Here is a 6,722-nt window from a genome sequence, read left to right as displayed (position 1 = left end):
ACTGTCGTTGTGGAGGTCATTAGGAGATTGGATGATACCGTTGTGTGGCGATCACATTGCACCGCCATTGTAGTACCCGCCATGGCGGTCTATGGAATACTGTGATAGCTATGCGGTCTGCCGACTTGTCCGATTTCTTGCCCCGGACTGACATTTCTTTACCGAGTTTTTCATGTTGATTCTTACTAGAATGATATGAATCTATTGAGACATGAAAATTAACACACTTCTAATTCTTTTAGAGGTACAATGTCTCAAAATCAAGAGGAAGTACCCCAAAACCAAGGGGCGGTACCCCAAAATGAGGAGATGCAAGTTTATGAAGAGCTCCCCACTCGCCAAAGCAAACGGCTACACTTGAGCCAGAGGTCCATTCCTCTATTGTCGGAGCGGGAATTTGATATGACAAACGTGTAAAAGCGGGCTTCTGATTTTTGGAACAGGTTAATAATGACAAAGTGGACTCGTTTGGTCCGAAATTCGGGTGATTGCAATGAGTCATGGGTAAGGGAATTCTATGCCATGTTACCTTTCGTTGATTGGATGCTCCCAGTCCGGTGATCATAGTGAGGGGTACTCCAGTGAAAGTGGGGTCAAGGGATATTAATTGGGTCTATCAGTTGGATGATCATCCGGAGGAGCCCTATGCGGAGAAAGCAGCGGAGAAGGACTTTATGTGGTCAGCTTCTAAATTGGTACAGACGGATGATATAGTGAAGCCCCCCTAGGCTCATGGTAGGGGAGCGATATATAGTGATCGTTTTACTGCTGAAGCCAAGAAATGGTTGCACATTATTAGTCGTCAGGTCCTCCCTTCATCGAACACCCATGATTTGACCTATGCCCATGCCCTTGTTATTGCTTACATCCTTGCTGACATATCTGTAAATGTTAGGGCACAGGTCATTGCAGAGTGGAAGGAGTTTGCAGATAAAGGTGGGGGAAGTTTGATGTTCCCTTCTCTGATCACTTTTTTATGCCAGAGGGCTAATGTTCTAGAGAAGGATGATGTTGATTGGGTCCAACCTGATCCCCCTTTCAATCCGTCGCAGGCGAAAGGTTATGGGGCTGTGACTGTCAGTCAGAAGAAGAGGAAGGTGGATAGTGCAAGTGAGGGGGGGAGTGGAGCTGAGGCAGACACTGGAGCTGGAGATGATGCTGAGAGGCGGGGCTAGAGGTGGTGCTAAGACTGGGGCTCCTCGTATCCAAGGCACCTTTGAGCGCATAGATTCGCGCTTTGATGAGATGGTGGCCAGGTTCTGGATGATGTCCATGCCCTTCGGCGGTTCCGGTTCATCGGTGTGCCGCTGCTACCCCACACGGGGAGGAGATGAAGGGGTATTTTGACACCCAGACGCAGATGAGTGAGTCATTCATCAACTTCCAGACTGCCTACACCACCTTGACTAAAAACCACAAGAGCTTCGCAATGATTTTGATAAGGAGAGGATGAAGAACAAGGCGCGCGACAAGCTTAACATCAGATCTTGGAGGGATACTAAGAGAATGTCGAGTAACATATACCCCAATGTGCCGATGCCAGTGGAGGATGATGATGACTCCGAGTAGTACTCCTTCGAGAGTGGGCCCCGAAAAGATGTCGGTCAGGACGAATTTGATGATATTGGTGGTGGCAGCTTGGATGATGATGGTGCGACCAACATGCGGACGGCCTAGAGATTCCCCTTTCCCCTTTTCATTATGCTTGGTTTCCCTTGTAGGGCATTTTATTTCCAGACAATCTTTTTTTTTTGGTTTGCCTTGTTGGCTTGGATATTTGAAACAGTTTCTGTTGGTTTTCTTTTTGGTTCAGATTTTGGTGGTTTGGTCTTATGTTTTGGACCATTCCCTTTTGGATTTTAAGTAATTTGGGCTGTACTAGTTGTTTTGGATGATTTCTCGCCCTTGTGGGGTTTATTTTATGTGATTGCTATTGGTAGACTTTTTGTTGTGCTTCTATTTTTGGATGAATTCAAAATAGGGAAAGTAATGGGAACAGGGGAAAAATCAGGCCTCTGATCTCAGGCACGCCGCATCAGCGGTTTCTCGGACCGCTATAGCAGTCCCTCTTTGGCTGAGCAGGGAACGCATCGACGGTCATGAGGAACATCAGGTAACCGCTATAGCGGTGGACAAGCCACCATAGCGGTGCCGTCACAGCGGCTGAAGGACCGCTGTGGCAGTACCACTGAACAGTAATGTTCAACATTTTTTGACAATTTGCACACACAGAACAATTCAGATCGGAATACAACGTAACACCCTTTCCTGCGTACATATACCAATTGGAACCGTCTAGGTACCAATTGAATTCACCGAGATACCAATTTGACTGAAGTAGCACGATTTGAAAGAAAGAAGGGAAATTTCCTAAATACCCTATAGCCTCCCGTGGATGGTTACGGACGTCAACATACCATTCCATGAGATTTTACTAGACATTGCTCTTGTACTCGTGAGACCCGTAACCTAGGCTCTGATACCAACTTGTCACGACCCATTTTAGGACCGCGCAAGCACCTACCTTTTCCTCCTCGGTAGGCGAACCCTCAATTAAATAACACATCTAATAATAAAGACAATTTGAATAAAGAAGATAATTAAATACAATTAATAGCGAAAATCAACTCATTTAATAACTCAAGATTGAAACAGTTAGAACGGTTAAATAAGTACAGACTCAATCCAACTTCCCACGACCTGGTCTAGACTAGTACAAGAGCGACTAAATGATCCACTTTACAACAATACTCTAAGACTCAACCGCTGTCCCGGAATGAAGTGGGAGGGGACCTTCAAGGTAGGCACCGCGCATTTCTGAACATGTCGCAATCAATCACCTAAAACACTCTACACCCTGAAATGGGTGTAGCAAGAGCAATATCAATACAATCCACGCGTACTGAGTAAGTATCATAGGCCGACAATGGTTAGAAACACATATCAGTAAAAGAAATCACAAATAAACATGATAAATAACTAATCAAGTATACATCTATCCACAACTAATGATAACATCAATACCTTCAACTCATTAATTATCTTCTAATAAGCATAAGTGAATTCCGCAACAATATCACTAGAATAACTTATCATTATACCATTTATTTTTAGTCTAGGAGTCAACTCATCATTATGAAAACCTTTTATCCTACATCCCTTAGAGACCAAACATTAACTGATCTTACGAACGATCTACGAGATAGATCGACAAGGATAAGGCAGCCATATTCGAAACCGAGCACACGTTATTGCCTAAATAGAGCATCTAAACCCAAGTGTACCAAGTCTCCATAGATTTAATCCGGAACCAACATCACAAGTAGAATACCACGTCATCTCAATATAAGTCATGAATGCAATGCAATGCAATAATGTATGAATGCAATGCAATGCCATGAATATGTTGTGTACAAATGTACTCCGGACAGAAATATCAATATCTCGGTAGCACAACCAAGTGTGACTCGCGAAGTCTAAGTGCTACCCGTCCCGGATCCTTGGCCAATAGACAGACGGGACCCCGGATCATTGCCCGCGGAGGGTTCTCACCGGCACTACTCTGGGGATCCGCGAAGTCTATGCACTCACTCAATCAACGATTCCGGAACTAACATTGGATATCGGCCTCTCACGTCACTCAAGTGAAAATCGAGCCTAGCTCATCCAGTGTTTCATCAAATATTATCTGTATCTCGACAGTATATCATAAAGAATGAGAGTGCGCGCAATGCATGTATCCACAACAATAATCATGCTCAACATCATAAGTACCCACAATGGGTACGCCAACAATATATCCGAATCACAAGTATCAACAGTGGGTACACCAACAGTATCATAATCAAGATAAAATGACAGATGTCAATATCTATCAACAACACGTGGCATCAAGCCAACACAATAGAACAACCAATTCATAAGACAACATTACCACTTTCCCTATCAAACATCCCTATATGATAAATAATCTTCTACTTACAAGACATAATTACTATCAGTCTAGAATTAAATTACTATCATTGATGTATTTTCTGCGCCCAATGTCAATTAGGTCCACTATAATAGCATACCACAATCCGGGCACACCTTACAGAAGTCCTCACTCAACCATAGAAAAGTATGAATCCACCACTACTTCCAAGTCACATAGAAACCACCGATGCTCAAGGAACCAATTCAAACATCCTAAAGAATCTACAGGCCACAAGCCCGAACACACAAGTCACACAACACACAACAATACCATACTATGGATCCATCTCAAATCTCTAACTCCTACACATGCATTCTCCGTTCCTTCTAATACATGAATATGGAAACTAACCGGAGTCTACCACAAGGGAAAGTCGTAACCTACCTCAAGGCCGAGCAGGTGCCACGATCATCCGTTGATTCTTCAATTGATAAATTCATTGTAATCCGCTCGAAGGACTTGAGACAACATGAGACCCAAGAATAGAAATCATCATTAGAACCCTTATAGGAGACCTCGGATTAATAAGGAAGGTTTGGGAACTTAGCCTACCTCTAGATTTCATTCGTAACACACTAGGTGATCTATCAGCCTTTTTCCATGAATAGGGCCAATTAAGTTAAGCCATTAGCAAGGTAAAATTACCATTTTTAGCTCTATCCTTTAGAGGTCCCTTTTTCAAGATTCATAAGGCGACCGATTTATAATCTAGGGAGGAAATGAGAAACTAAGTTAATAATCATCCTAGGGTGATGAACAAGAGAGAATAATTCAATGAAAACTATATTAGGAACAACTAACCAATCATCTCTTTAAATCTAGTAAATTGAGATACCCATTTGTGGCTTTTTTTCTAGATAAGGGTCTTTTAATAAGAATCACTAAGGTGGAGAATGAATAGAAGAAGTTAGAAAGATTGCCTTCCCCAAGAAAATATCTTTTTTGGCTCCATAAATGCTCCAACGGCGGCTGGACTCTTTAGGGTTTGGAAGAATGAAGTCAAATCCCAGAATGAGGTCTGAAATAGGTAATTCACTATACATGACCACCCCTGCGGCATGTTCACCGCTTTAGCTGTGCCGCTAGGGCGGCTGAGTGTGGCGGCTCACTAGCCATTTGCTCTTACCGCTATGGCGGTGCACTGTAGAACCAGTACTGGCGCTATGGCGGCCCAGCTGGGCCTGGTGGCCCACACTTCAATCCCTCACGCGTTGTGCACAACGATTTTGATTGAATTAGCGATTTCCAAAACATAACTAGAGGAAGACATTTTTTAGGAGTCAGAGTTGCGGTTTTTCTTCAAAATTCACAGTAACGACAAAACAGGTCGTTACATATACACATCATCAACTATGCCCAGATATACAAGCCGAAAGGCTGTCAAAAATGATTAAAAAAAAAATATGAACGGATATGGTTACAGAACATCTAACTCTATACATTTGTCTACGAGCCTCTACATGGAATGCATAGAATCATAAGGACGGGACAGGACCTCGACATGCCCATATATACATAAAATAATGATACCACTAAACTGTCGCTCTTAAGCAAATGGAGAGCTCTTGTGCATCACTGATGAAGCAACTTAGGGGTCTGATCCGTCTCGCTGCCTGGCTGCAGGCATGAACGTAGCGTCCACACGCAAAAAGACATCCATACGAATAATGTATTGAGTATGCAAGTCATGAATAACAACATAATAAAGATACGTAGAAGCATGAGTTAAGAGAGATAATTTGTACATCTGATTGCCTCTTAAGGCGGATGTCATGCATGCTTAGCTTTTGAAAAAAAAAATATTCTCATACATACATACATATATATATATATTATTGCGGAACGTGTAACCCCATCCATATATCATATCATCCCGTGTCCGGGGTAACATCATAACGTATCCACTGCAGTGGTGTGCACATCTACGTGTCATACTTGGCTGACTATAGCGTGGATCGGTGTGAGAAAATTGCTACATATATATAAAGCATGCATGAGAGCCCATATAAAATGTTACAACTCTATCGGAGTGACGTAAGGTCGGTAAACCTCTGATTTCCCTTATGGAATCATCATTATCGATACATCCCACCTTGAAAGAACAACTACCATAAGATGAGATCAACAACAACGAATAAAACCAATAATCATGGAACAAGCTCAATAATATCATGAGAACATCAAGAACTATAAGCTTTGGCATCTCTAGAAATGGAATCATCATCGTCATCATCATCATCATGGAGAACATTTATCAACAATATCATAAGAACCTTGAGAACTATGAGCTCCTAGTATTTCTAGGAATAGGGATATTATGGATATCATGTGGTGGTTCACAACAAAGGAATCATGCCTTAAGAAAGAAAGGGTTTGCCTTAACATAACTTTACATCTCCTTAACTACTTAAAGTTCTCCTCCCATGCTCGCAAATCTACATTCAAGAGGATTCATACTAATGTTAAGTCTTGAAAACACTCATAAGTTTGAACTAGAGTAATTAGTAAGCTAGCAGAATCTGGGCAGCACTTCCCCTATATTGTCTACTTCCACAAATTTCCAAAACAACTCCCAAACAACCATAACAATACCAAAAACACCATAGTCAAGGAATTATATTCAAATTAATATTAAATCAATCTAAAATCCCCTTTCAAAATCAACTTGTAGCCATCAGCTTCAATTCAATACTTTGTGACTTCCCTACTATGCTTCTCTCCTTTCCAAGTCTTGCTAAACCTTTAA

The sequence above is a fragment of the Lycium ferocissimum genome, chromosome 11 (assembly GCF_029784015.1).
Source record: "Lycium ferocissimum isolate CSIRO_LF1 chromosome 11, AGI_CSIRO_Lferr_CH_V1, whole genome shotgun sequence".
In the NCBI taxonomy this organism is placed as follows: domain Eukaryota; kingdom Viridiplantae; phylum Streptophyta; class Magnoliopsida; order Solanales; family Solanaceae; genus Lycium; species Lycium ferocissimum.
Note: the sequence above shows the minus strand (reverse complement) of the source record.